At 41.0% G+C, this 13,189-nt stretch overlaps 1 protein-coding gene across 4 annotated transcripts in view; it reads left to right on the top strand.

The window, feature by feature from the left end:
* The window catches only part of LOC129779964 (protein PALS1), a 135,245-nt gene that overhangs the window by 15,246 nt on the left and 106,810 nt on the right, over positions 1-13,189 (top strand). The window contains exon 1 of one of the 4 annotated variants that reach the window (XM_055787774.1): positions 10,507-11,783. The exons of the other annotated variants lie outside the window; for them this stretch is intronic. The gene's annotated coding sequence lies outside the window, so the exon portion shown is untranslated. Of the gene's footprint in view, positions 1-10,506; positions 11,784-13,189 lie in introns of those variants that run through there. 4 annotated transcript variants of the gene reach the window in all.

The following is a 13,189-nucleotide window of genomic DNA, read 5'->3' on the forward strand; positions in this document are numbered from 1 at the left end:
TTACCACCGAATGACTAACGAGCTGTCTGCGAAAGACTAACGAGCTCGAGTCCTCACGGTGCGAGAGTAGAGTAAGAAATGAACGAAAGCAAAGGAAGCGTCATTTTATAAACCATAAAAGTATAGAATCTAAATCCCACCCTTATTATATTCGTGAGTATACAGTAAGCTTATACAATAAAGAGGGTGGGGTTTACATTCGATTCTTTTATGTTTTATAAAATGACACTTCCCTTGCTTTCGTTCATTTCTTACTCTACTCTCGCACCGTGAGGACTCGTTTCATCGGGACTAAGCAGACAGCTCGTTAGTCTTTCGGTGGTAAGGCACCACGAAAGCAGCTCGGATAAGCGCATCAGCCTCAGGAAGCGTGAAGAAGCCACATCGCTATCGACCGGGAACTTCGCATGAAATTCGTCGCTATCAGAAGTCGACCGAATTGCTGATCCGCAAGCTACCTTTGCAGCATTTGGTTCGTGGAATTGCTCAGGACTTCAAAACCGACTTGCGCTTCCAAAGTTCCGCGGTTATGACGCTGCAGGAGGCTTATTAGAAGATACCAATTTGTGTGCTACCCATGCAAAACGCGTCACATCATGCCCAAGGACATCCAGCTGGCCCATCGTATCCGAGGAGAGCGTGCTATATTAGCTTAGCATATAATCAACAGCCCTTTTCAGGGCTCCAAATTTGATGGATTAGAGCTCAGAAAAGTTTTTTACAGGCCGAACTGATAGGAGCATTTAGCGAAAATCGTGGTGTCGATGATAATTCGATACCGATAGGTGCCATGGATATGGATTTCATAATGAAAAATATGAAATATAAGACATGATGTAGTGAATATATCCCCATATCGAAGAAATCACTTTGATGAAACTGTTTACCGTTTGTCGTTTTTAATTGTTGGGAAAGGGCATTATTTCTGCTGACTAAATTCCAAGAAAAAATCCATTCCTTCTTTAAGCGTGATTCATTCTGCTTCGGATCAACGGAACAGTATGATAATCATTTCATACAAAAGATAAAATGTCCAAGAGTTATATGATTGCTATTTATTGAGTCGAAAAATTGTTTCAATAGCTTAATGATAGCTTCGAAAACAGGTTATTGAAATCATTCGTATCCGTATGTAGCGCGCCCACTTGGAAACCCATTAATCTTATTGGAATGTGAGATGGAGTAGCTCATACTTACGTCTATGCATTATGCTGTACACTACAGACTTTTTTTCTCCGTACTGATTATGAAGCACACCGAACTATCGGTCGACAAGTCAGTCTGCAGTCGGCGGAGGCTCTTAATTTCGTTTTTGCAGGCCGAACCGAAAAAATTTCAGTCGAGTTAACTCTTTTTTACAGTAATGCTTTTGAATCCGGACACTTTGCATTACATTCAATATCATACCACAGCCATAACATTTTTTTCATGTTGAATTTATGCGATTAATAGTTGCTAATATAGTTACTGATAGTTTCTTGATAGTTACTTATCAATCGCATTAATTCAACATGCAGAAAATGTTGTGGCTGCGGTATGGTATTAAATGTAACGCAAAGTGTCCGGATTCAAATACATTACTGTATACTTACTTCGATGTTATTCGTTTCTCTCTCAGGGTAAGCAACGAATATAATAAGGGTGGGGTTTAGATTCTATACTTTTATGGTTTATAAAATGACGCTTCCTTTGCTTTCGTTCATTTCTTACTCTACTCTCGCACCGTGACGACTCGTTTGTTTGGGACCAAGCAGATAGCTAGTTAGTCTTTCAGTGGTAAGGCACACGAAAGCAGCTCGGATAAGCGCACCAGCCGCAGGATAGGTGAAGAAGCCACATCGCTATCGACCGGGAACTTTGCGTGAAATTCATCGCTATCGGAAGTCGACCGAATTGCTGATCCGCAAGCTACCTTTGCAGCTTTTGGATCGTGGAATTGCTCAGGACTTCAAAACCGACTTGCGCTTCCAAAGTTCCGCGGTTATTTAGGCTTATTCGAAGATACAAATTTGTGTGCTATCCACGCAAAACGCGTCACATCATGCCCAAGGACATTCAGCTGGCCCATCGAATCCAAGGAGAGGGTACTATATTAGCTTAGCATATAATCATCGGCCCTTTTCAGGGCTCCCAATTTGATGGATTAGAGTTTAGAAAAGTTTTTTGCAGGCCAAACTGAAACGAGAATTTTCGTTTGGATGCCATACAGCATCGAGAAAATTCCGGAAAGATCTAATCGTTGCTGAAAAATAATCTGCCAGTTCCCTGGGAATTGAAGAATACATCCATGCGAAAGAGTTTATTTTAATGTTTTCTAATTATATGGCGAACACAGCGACCAAATACATTTGATTTCGTAATTTTTCTATCAAGTGTAATTAGCTGGAAAGCTTCTGAAGATTATTCTTTCCCATCAGTAGGATATTTTCGTATCCAATATTGGATGCATAACATGAAAAACGGAAAATTTTTCGTATCGCGAAAATTATATAATTTTCAATCGATTATTGCTCAGTCGCCGAAATTTTCATACTCAGAGAGTTCATTCTCCTCTAGTTTGCCTTCCAAATTGCCATCGTAAACCACACCTTCTCTCGATTCAATCACGCACGAAAAGCATACTGAAATGATATTCTGGTGGTGAAACCGATTCATTTTTCGTGAGGCGTTGTGCACAAATTACGTAACGCGATAAGGGGGGAGGGGGTAGATGTTGCGTTACTTTCTATTTATTAGAGATAGGAAATTGCGTTACGAAAGGGGGGGGGGGAGGTGGTTCAAAATTCGGATTTTTAGCGTTACGTATTTTGTGCACGACGCCTGAGGACATCGACAAGACAACATCGTTACTGAACGAGCTGAACGGCGAGGGATCGAGGGATTCATTACCTGGCCTGACCTGACCTGAAATGCAATCAGTTTGTTTTAACTGTGAGGGAGCGCAGAAAAGCCGATGCTGATACTCTCGTGACCAAGAGAGTATCAGCATCGAAATACGGTTCCTCGGGAAGACATAGAAGCAGCCGCCACACACACACATACACGCGCGCAACTCTTTTCGTTTGCTGGTTATCGAGAGGAAACCTGGAAAGAAATGATCGTTGCTGAAAAATAATCTGCCAGTTCCCCTTGGAATTGAAAATTACATTCAAGCGAGTTTATTTTAATGTTTTCTATCCATATAATACTGCGACCACATACATTTGGTTTTGTGATTTGTCAATCAAGTGCAGTTAGCAGGAAAGCTTCTGAAGATTATTCTTCAGAACAAGGTTTTTTGTATCCAATATTGGATGCATAAAACCTTGAGTCTCCAACGTAACACTCTCGTTTTTGAAGTCACCCAAATATTTATTTATTCATTCATTCAGGATGGATTTAGATTCAACTTCAAACAAATGATCTCTAAATCAACGATAGTCCTACGTCACCCTTGCGGTTATACCATAGATATAACCCACTTCCTGTTTTTCTTTCTTTTTTCTAACTTTCCTCCATTCCATTTTCTTCTTTTTCCATTTTTTCTTTATTTCTTTCATGTTCACATCTTTTTAATAGTAAAGGCTTCGTGCCGCGAGCAAAAATGTGTCGAACGATCGTCAAGTGACCGAATAGTGGTAGCCCACCCTAATGGCGTATTTTGGAAAGTGAACAGCTACCGGAGGACTGAAAAGATAGGGTTATTTGGCCTATCTTCAAGAAATACTATAAACCAGACTGTGGAAACTTTGGTGCGTTTATCTTGCGCGGCGCGATCTCCAACAGATCCAGTCAATTCATGCTTTGCTGCTGTGCTGATGATGTGAACCAAATACATGGATCCGAGCAGGACAGGGCTCGATTAGGCAGTAGTGTTATAATCAACGGCGATGAGTTCGAGGTAGTGGACCAACTTGTCTACCCTCAATTTTAACGACAGACAATGATATCAAACACAAGATCCGAAAGCTTATTATCAATGGGAATTGTACCTATTATGGTCTCCACAAATACTTGCGTTCTATCGGACTTTGCAATCGAGCGAAATATTTCCTGTATGAAACGTTCATAAGACGTCCACGAGACATAGACAATGTTCGAAGAGAACCTGCGACCACTCGGTCAACATTTATCATAGTTTACCCTGCGTCCTTCAAGATGCAAGGAGTTTCTGGCACGAAGAATACGTTCATGCGCATACATATTAACTTGCGCCAACAGTGCAGGGCAGTTGATTCCGCCGGTCAAAAGTTTGGCGACAAACATAGCCTGAGCGTTGAAACGTCCTCTTTCAGCGTCTCCAGTCTCAAAAGTTAACGACGCGCCTCGTACGGTTGGAAGCTTAGTGGATCCCACCACACAGTGGTCCCTCAAAAATTCTAGGTGGCATTAAATGGAAAAATGAATGGAAATACCTTGAAATTTGGTATAAGGAAGTTTTCGAAGGTGCTGAATCTATTTTCGAGTCATTTTGGTTATGAATCCCAAAGCAAGGGCAGGGGGAGGAGCCCCAAACCCCAAAAGGGGTTGAAATTACAAAATTTTTGAAAAACACCTGTAGAGTATCGAAATATTTATGGCTTTTTTTCGCAAAGTTGCCAGAAGTAGCTAGAAGTCTTAAAGGTAAAGTGTAGAGGGGACCCTAAGGAAGACATTTTGTTCTAAAAAAATTTGGAGAAATTTGGAACATTTTTTGTAAGTCTACTTTTGTATAAATTCAATGTAGAAAATGTATTTACTTTGAAACACTCATTTCACAGCTTAAAAATTTTTTCAAACTAAAAAAGGAATACAAATTCGAAATTAGCATAAATTCTATATCTAGAACACCATCACATTATTTACTAAAGTATTTGTAGCACATGTGCAAAATTTGAAAAACATGCTCGTTTATCGCTACACTGGTTCACTGCATCAAACACTACGTTGCCACGTAGTTATCGCAACGAAAATCTTCACGAACACTGTTGCCATTTATGATACTAGATGCCTTGAAGGTTATAAAACACAACTAGATCATTCATTCGGTCGGGCATTGTCGTTCATTTTTCTATTTAATGCCACCTAGAATTTCTGAGGGACCACTGTGCGCCACGGAAGATTCCGGAGAGCGTTTCGTACAAATTTCCGCTGAGTAGACTCAATCCTACAAATCCAGTTAGCTTGAACCGGTCACCAGACAACTGTAGAACTATAGATCGAACTTACGAGCAGTATAGAGATTGCAGACAGTGTGGATCATGGAATTCGCTCGTAATTTTGAGAATGAATCCCAACTGCCGGTCGGTTTTAGTGATAATTTCGTTGAAGTGCATTCGCAATCATCGGGGGCACTCCAAGGTCACTGTTCGCGTGCAACTGAATATGTTTCAAATGCTTTCTATAAAAACCGATTTGAAGTTAAAACTGTAAAACTTAGCGCGTACAGAATATATTTCACAGAGATCGTTTTGCCGACGGTATCTTTCAGAGACCTGTTCTATCTCCCCTTTACTGCTGTTCTACTATCAGCTGTTCTTCGTATCAGCGAAAATGCTATCGAAAGCAATCTCAAAAACTCTTCTCCAGAGAGACTTGATCACTCCCTCTGCTAAAGCTAGATGTGAAACAGTCCTAGTGATACCATGTGAATAAAAAGGTAAAAGGCTGTGTGGATCGTATTCTATAGGGTTTTATTTCCGGCGCAAACAGTCACGGATGTGGCTCACTCGCGACAGGACTTGGAGTAGCTAAACACAATTGGCTTGAGCTTCAGATGGAAAGAAAGAGTGTTGCAATGAGCGGCATCCAGTTGGAAGTAGCAAGGACACTTCGTTGATGAATAGTTAGAACAACAATGGGCCTAGGTTGCTTCCTTGAGGGACTCCCGAACGATTAGAGAAAGTCTCAGAATGCGCAGATTCAATTTTAACACACATCTGTCTATCTGTTAGATACGAGTTTGAACATGTCGTAAATCTGGATGAAACCCCAAGTTTGTTCAGCCTTGCTACAAGGATTTTGTGATCGACGCGGTGGAAAGGAACCTTAATATCTGTGTACACTGCGTCCACCTGTGTGCCTTGCTCTATATTGCGCAGACAGATGGAAACAAAATATATCAAATTGGTAGTGACAGACCTTTTTGGGAAGAAACAGTGCTGATCCGATGACAGATAGTTCTTGCAATAGCAAAACACAGCATATTTGACTTCAAAAACTTTCGAACAGATTCAAAGTGATGTGATTCCTCGGTAGTTTTCTATGTTACGTATGTCTCCTTTCTTGTGTATTGGAGATATCACTGACTGCTTCCATAGCAAAGGGTATATTTTCTGCTGCAGAGAGGTGTTGAATAGAACCGAAAGATGGTAGCTAAGACTTGAGGCACATTTTTTCAGTACACAAGACGGGATACTATCCGAGCCGAGAGTCAAAGAATACTTTAATTTGCGGATCGCAGTCTTCACAACATCACTGGTTAAGCCAAAAATGTGGAGATTCAATACGTTGGTTTGAGTGTCTCTGACGGCAGCAGCAACTTACATTTCGGAGGATTTGGACGATTTGAGGAATATTGTGAATCATAACATGTTGTAAAGAGTCAAGATTGATTTCCACTGAGTGGATCTTCTAGCGGATCCGGAGTATGTCCAAGAACCATGATGTGAACACTCATTGGCTCATTGGGAAAATCTTCTAAGAAAAAACTTTAGCGACTCTGTTTTTGCCATGCTCCAGGGAGGAAATCATTGGATGACAGACTGTTTACTTAGGGTAGCTCCTTAATTCTACTTTTAAACACATATTTATACATATTGAAATCAAAACAATTATTCACTACATTGAACTCACGGAAACATTTAAGTAGAGGTTTTGAACGTAGGCGGTCCTGCGCGGAGGGATCTGTCTCGAAGGCGTCTAGATGAAGCATAGATTCGTGCATTCTGTATCAGCTCTGAACAATCCATGTTGCAGGTCGATATGTCAAACACGAACAGACGTTGGGTTTTTGTCCGCCTTGACTGTAAGGTTTTAATATTGATCAGTTTACAGCGGCTTACATAGTCGGGGAGGCTAGACGGATCGTTCCAGGGAAGACCCCGTAGCGCGTAGCGGATGAAGCTTTTCTATGCTTTCTCAATGCGTACGATTTGCGCCGCGTGATATGGATACCACACACAGCTCGCATATTCAATGAGACTCCGTACTAGGGAACAATATAATGTCTTCAGCGTTTGTGGATCCTGAAATGTCTGCAAGTTCGCGGCGGTGGTGCTGATGTGCTCGTCGAACTTCAATTTGCTGTCTGGGATGACACCGAGATCATGGATGCTATTGACGCGTTCGATGTTTTCAGAGGCGATCTCATAGTTGAAAAAGATGAAAGTTTGGCAGCGAGTGAAAGTAATTGATTTGCATTTCGTGATGTTCAACTACATTCCGTTAGCTGAGCACCATCTAGTGAGCTCATCGATATCAACTTGCAAAGCACAACAGTCGAGAACTGAGTAAATTGTCCTGTACATTTTCAAATCGTCAGCGTACAATAACTTTCCAGACTTCAGACGTTCAGTGAGGTCATTTACAAATAAAATGAAAATAAGAGGGCCGAGAATACTACCTAGAGGAACTCCTGAGGGGATGCTGTACATACGTGAGCGAGCGTTTCCAATTTTCACAAATGCTTCTCTTCCAGCCAGGTACGAACTGAGCCATTCTGTTATCCAACTTGGAAGTCCCAGGTGACTGAGCTTTCGAATGGCAAGGCCATGTGGTACCTTGTCGAGCGTCTTTGAGAAGTCGAAGAATATACAGTCCACTTGGCATCGCTTATCCATTTGCTCCATGAGTGTGTAGCACATAAGGTTTGAGACAGTAGATCTTTTCTTCACGAATCCATGTTGAACGTCAGATATGCGGGCGTGCTGCATTGTAGAGGGCTGCGTGAATAATATCTACGAATACTATACTATACTTTTGCTATGCAGTAGAGGATGGAAATTCCACGATAGTTGTCGACTATGTGAGTACCACCCGATTTGTGTACGGGAGTAATCGAAGCCGTCTTCCACATAGTTGGGACGATCGTTCAATCAGTGAACGGTTGAAGATGAGGCTGAGCGGAGTCATCAGAGATTCGGCACACTCTTCTAGGAAAGTTGGAGACAAACGATCGGTACCAGCGCCTTTGGAGATGTCAAGTATCTTCAGGGCTGAAAGAACATCATTCGTCGTGATGGATAACGGTGGCAAACTTATGTTTAGCGACGAAAAGTTGTCAAACTCTGTTGCAGAGAATGCTGGCGGATCATCACTATGCACGCTTCGGAAGAAACTTGCGGACAGGTTTGCCGCTTCTTAAGGAGTGGTAGCTGTTAAGTCACCATACGACATATTCTCCGGAATATGCGTTCCGCTTTTACGATTTTTCACAAACGTCCAAAACCTTTTCGGATACTGTTTCAAATTCAATTCGATCTGTATAAAAGCGAAAAGCTGCTATTCGACACTCGCTATAGCACGCTTCAAGATGCTTAAGCTTTTCTTTCGCGTCACTGGATTTTGTTCGAAAGTAGCCTTTTCGGGCTTTACGGACACTGTTACAGAGACGACGCAACTCCGGCGTCCACCATGAGTGCTTAAAACTGGGTGTTTGACATCTTCGATTGCGGGGAACGTTATCGCGAAGGATCTCGTAAACTTTTCGTAGAACACTGCCGTTGCACAGTTTGTTGACTCTGCGCCAATGATTTCGTTCCAGTCAACATCCGAAAGAAGGTTGTTCAGTGTAGTGAAGTCACATTGCTTGAAGTCAAAATCAGGATCGTCACAAGAATCATCAGGAGTTTGCTGAGAACGCACATCGAGTTGAATACGGAGAACAAGAGGTTTATGATGAGTGTCAAGTTTCAAAAGAGGAGATGGTGGCTCGATGATTTCGGCATTGCAACTATCGTTAACAAATGCTAAGTCAAGAATCCGATTTTTCGAGTTGCGAAGCGTATTGATTTGGTGGAGTCCAGATGCAGCCATGGTTTCCGTGCACACAAGTTCGGCTTCCGTGGAGGCGTTGCTAGGCAAATAACTGTTTATGTCTTCATCGAACGTCCATGATAAATATGGGAGATTATAGTCGCCGACTACGACAATGGAGTCAGGGTCCAATGCGCGGTCGCAGATGTCACGTACGGCGTCGGAATACATGGCGTATAAATCGGGATGAGAGTTGGGCCGAATGTAGATGCCACAGATGTAAATAGTAGAATCAGGGAGTTTGACGGAAACGACGACTTGCTGTAATTGAGTGTAGTTACTATCTGCAACGAAGCGAAGACCAAACTGCGATTAGTACTCCACCTCCACGTCGTAAAGAACTTGATCTTTCACTACGATCGCAACGGAAAATCGTATAATCGGACGCCAGTTCAGTATTCGCAATATCGGGTCGCAGCCAGGTTTCGGTAAGAACGGTATTCCACGTACATTTTGGTAGTATATGGTTAAGTGATTAACCAGAGCTGAGGCAGTTATGAATGTCGGCGGGAGCAGATTTGGAATGTTGGCATTACAGAAAATAGACGTTTGTGGCGTTAGTTGGTCGTTGACGGCGTATCCGGTTGTGGTTGATCGACTACAGGATCCCAGAACCCCAGTTTGTTCGAGCTGTAGTTTTCGAATTCTCGGAAACGAATACCCATGGGCCAGGTTGACGATTTCATGGCCTTTGACTTCAGGTCATGGCACACACCGAGCTTAAAAGATTTGGATACGATCCCCGTCGCTGCCCTTTAAAACATTTAAAACACACCTCTTCCACAGCTCTATGGTCAACATTTTCCGTGACAAATAAGTAATCTTTTCAGAGTGGTTATCGTGGCGTGCATTACTTGTGAAATACGTGGCGCTGCGATCAGTTCGATTGTGAAATTTAATTTGTCATACCATATATTTTCAGAGCATTAATTCCACCGGTGGTATACGTGGGCTAAAGATCAAGTTCAATGTGTACCACCGGTGGTTTATGTCGATATTTCCTGCAAAACCAAAGATCGCAAAGTCCAGATATCGTGGTGATGGTATCGCTCCTTTGCACTGCTACTCTTCGTGCAATAGCTTCCCAAACCCACGTTGAATAATGAACTCGAGGGTACATCTTGTTTCAATGTCAATGTCACAAACAAGTCCGAAGTAGCGGGTGATTCCGATACTTGGATGTCCCTTACGAAAACCACTTGTACCCTGTAACGGTCCTAAACTATTCTTACCCCTAGAGGCCACTCCAACACGCGGGCCATCTTCAAATCTCAAATAAAGTGATAAACTTAAATGCAAACGAAATAAAATATTGTTTTTCCAATGTCAATTTTGTAACTGCATACAGTAAAAGCTCATGAAATTGAAAAAAAAAATCAGTTCGGATTAAATATTTTTGTGGCAACCGCCTTACCCATTCCACTCGAAGATAAGAAAAGTAGTGCTAGTGTATCATGTTTTGACCGAAGCTCTCTCGCTGCAATGAATGTGGTGGCCTACAAAACAAATCTTGCTGCGCGAGTATACGCGACGGACGTGCGATCTGAACATGTGGCTCCAGCCTCGGTAAGATAAGTTCGACCAACAAAAAAAAAAACAAATTAAGGTGCTGATCCAAAGTTGGGGCGCGAAATACACATCACGGTTAATTTTGTGAGCATTACTATGTAAGAATAGAGTGGAATATGCAATGAATTAATTAACTGGGTGGGTGATTTTTTCAACTTGCGGAAAACGGATTCGGAAAACGGCAGCTCAATGGTGAAATATTCGAACTACGATCTTACGTGGAGCAACCTGTGTAACGTTGTATGTGAGTGTGGCAGACGGCGGTGAGAAAACAGTTTACTAAAGATAAATCGGAAGAGCAACAGCGGAAATGGTTACTGTACACACATATAAACGTGTACGTGTATAAAAATTTATCGTGAAAATCATGAAGCGAACGGAGTGATGCTAGCAAGAATGTGACAAGTTTATATCTAGTCGAGATGCTGAAGCTTTTCAACGCTTTTCATCTCCCGCTCTACACTTTACGTTTGTTATTTAGCGAGTAAGCAAGAAGAATAAAGAAGTGGCATTCAGCAGTGAAGAAAGTTAAGCCCAGAAATAATCCCCACCCATCCGTAAAAGAAGAATTATCAACAGGAAAAGTGAACACACATACTGGGATACCTTGCAACATCACAATATCAGCAGAGCGGCATGATCTTTGGTGAGTGAGTGCGCCAGAGAAAATACGCCTCTTTGTAAAATTGTCGACGTCACTTAATTTCGATGTGATCAATTGATGAAAAGAATGTATGTAAAAAATACACAATAATGTGAAGTCGTGCAAATAAATCCGGCTGCAGAGAGCAATCCCGTGCCAACAATTAATCTCTTTAAAACAAGTTTTGAATATAGTGAAGTGCGTTTGATTGACTCATATTCGACACCCATCGAGTGAATCTCAATTCTTAAGTGTACATCGAGATTACATTAATGTTCAAAATATCTCAAGTGTATTCAATCATGGCTGCACTAAAGCAAAAAAATATTAGTGATGCTAATAAGTGAACATAAATTTAATTACGTTGCGCAGTCAAAGTTCGTTCAGTTCGTGAGTTGCAAGTCACCGAAAAGGAAACGGAATGTTATTAAATGTTCGTGCACCACCATCTTTTTGTGCCACAAGTTGCACAACTTTGAAAGTGCTTTGTTTTTATTTTTGAGCAGCGAACAGTATTAGTGCACTTGAGCGAATTCAGCCGCGCATAATTGATGATTAAGAAAAAAAACTTCTACAGGTACGCCATTGTGACTAATACCATTAGCATTTATACTCATCCATTGACTGACTTAATTTTGAATGAACTTGATTTCGCAGAATCTCCATAAATCTCTATATTTTCTATTATTTGTGCAAATGTGGATAACATCTTTTTGTCATAACAGTTTGCAAACCAAAAATCTAACACAATACAAGGACTTGCAGCAAAACTTTGCTACGTTGAACACTAACAGAAGTAAACTAACTATTCTATGGGAATACTGTAGTTAAGTGTCCACAGGTCACTTCGAGACATACAAAAATTAATCTCGAATGTTGCAAAAATATGAATCTCACGATCTCTGCACTTCAATCGTCCCAAACATATCCCATTCATGTTTTTTTTCCGTGTACTCTGGCAATAGTCTTTATTTTATTTCTTTTTTATTTCTAAAATTTCATTCAAAAAGCCTCGCAGTTTTCGTTTTTTTACCAAACACAACTGGTAATTAAGTCTCAGTTCCATACTTCAAATACTAATTCGACCCGTAAATCACCCGCCAAACTGAAGTGCTGCCCAGTCAGATAATGCATTACGATCAGAGTGCGTCGGGAGGAGCAATGTCTGGTGAAGTAAGACATCCAATTGAGGCGTCTTCAAAATTTGCTTGACATCATTTGCATCATGTGCCCGAGTGTTGTGCAGAAAAATCATTTTGTCACGTCTCTTGGAGTATCGAGAGCATTTGAGCACTCAATTGTGTCAGTTGTTGTTTGCTACTTGTTTTATCGGATTGTTTCATTAGGTTAGGAAGCTTTAAGAATGATCACAAGGCTCTGCCAATTTAGAATCGGAACGCTTTCAAACGGGTGAATCTCAGAATTTAGGATAAAACGTTATTAGAAGAAAATGTTCTGTATTTACTGTTCATCTCACATAGTGGACACACTGAGCTGAACTAATAATAACGATTAAGGTACACAGGGGCAAATTGAAACGATTTTTCCGATTTTCTTAAAAAATCACTAAATCGAAATCTGTTTGCAGCATATACAATTATGACAAATGATTTTCGATAAAAAATGGAGATTCACACTGAATGCTTCGAAAAATACAAATTTCTAAAATGTCCAGTTTTCATATACATCGTTTCATCTTGTCCCGTAGAGCGGGGTAATTTGAAACGTGATCTATCATGAGTTTAATGCGCGGTTTTGCTTCTCGAACTTTCTAAAACTGATATATGAAACACTAAATTGAAGAATTTACATATAAACAATTAGAAAAGGAGATTGTGGTACACGTGAGATGTGAGGGAGTAGTCTGATACGCGCAAAGTGGACACTACATGCTAGGAATTAACCCATTTTAGGCCAAGTGTTCGAAAAATCGAACAGCAACTTTGATAATTTTACATGACTTTGGAATACTTCTAAATGGTA

This window comes from Toxorhynchites rutilus, chromosome 3 (genome assembly GCF_029784135.1).
Source record: "Toxorhynchites rutilus septentrionalis strain SRP chromosome 3, ASM2978413v1, whole genome shotgun sequence".
In the NCBI taxonomy this organism is placed as follows: Eukaryota; Metazoa; Arthropoda; class Insecta; order Diptera; family Culicidae; genus Toxorhynchites; species Toxorhynchites rutilus.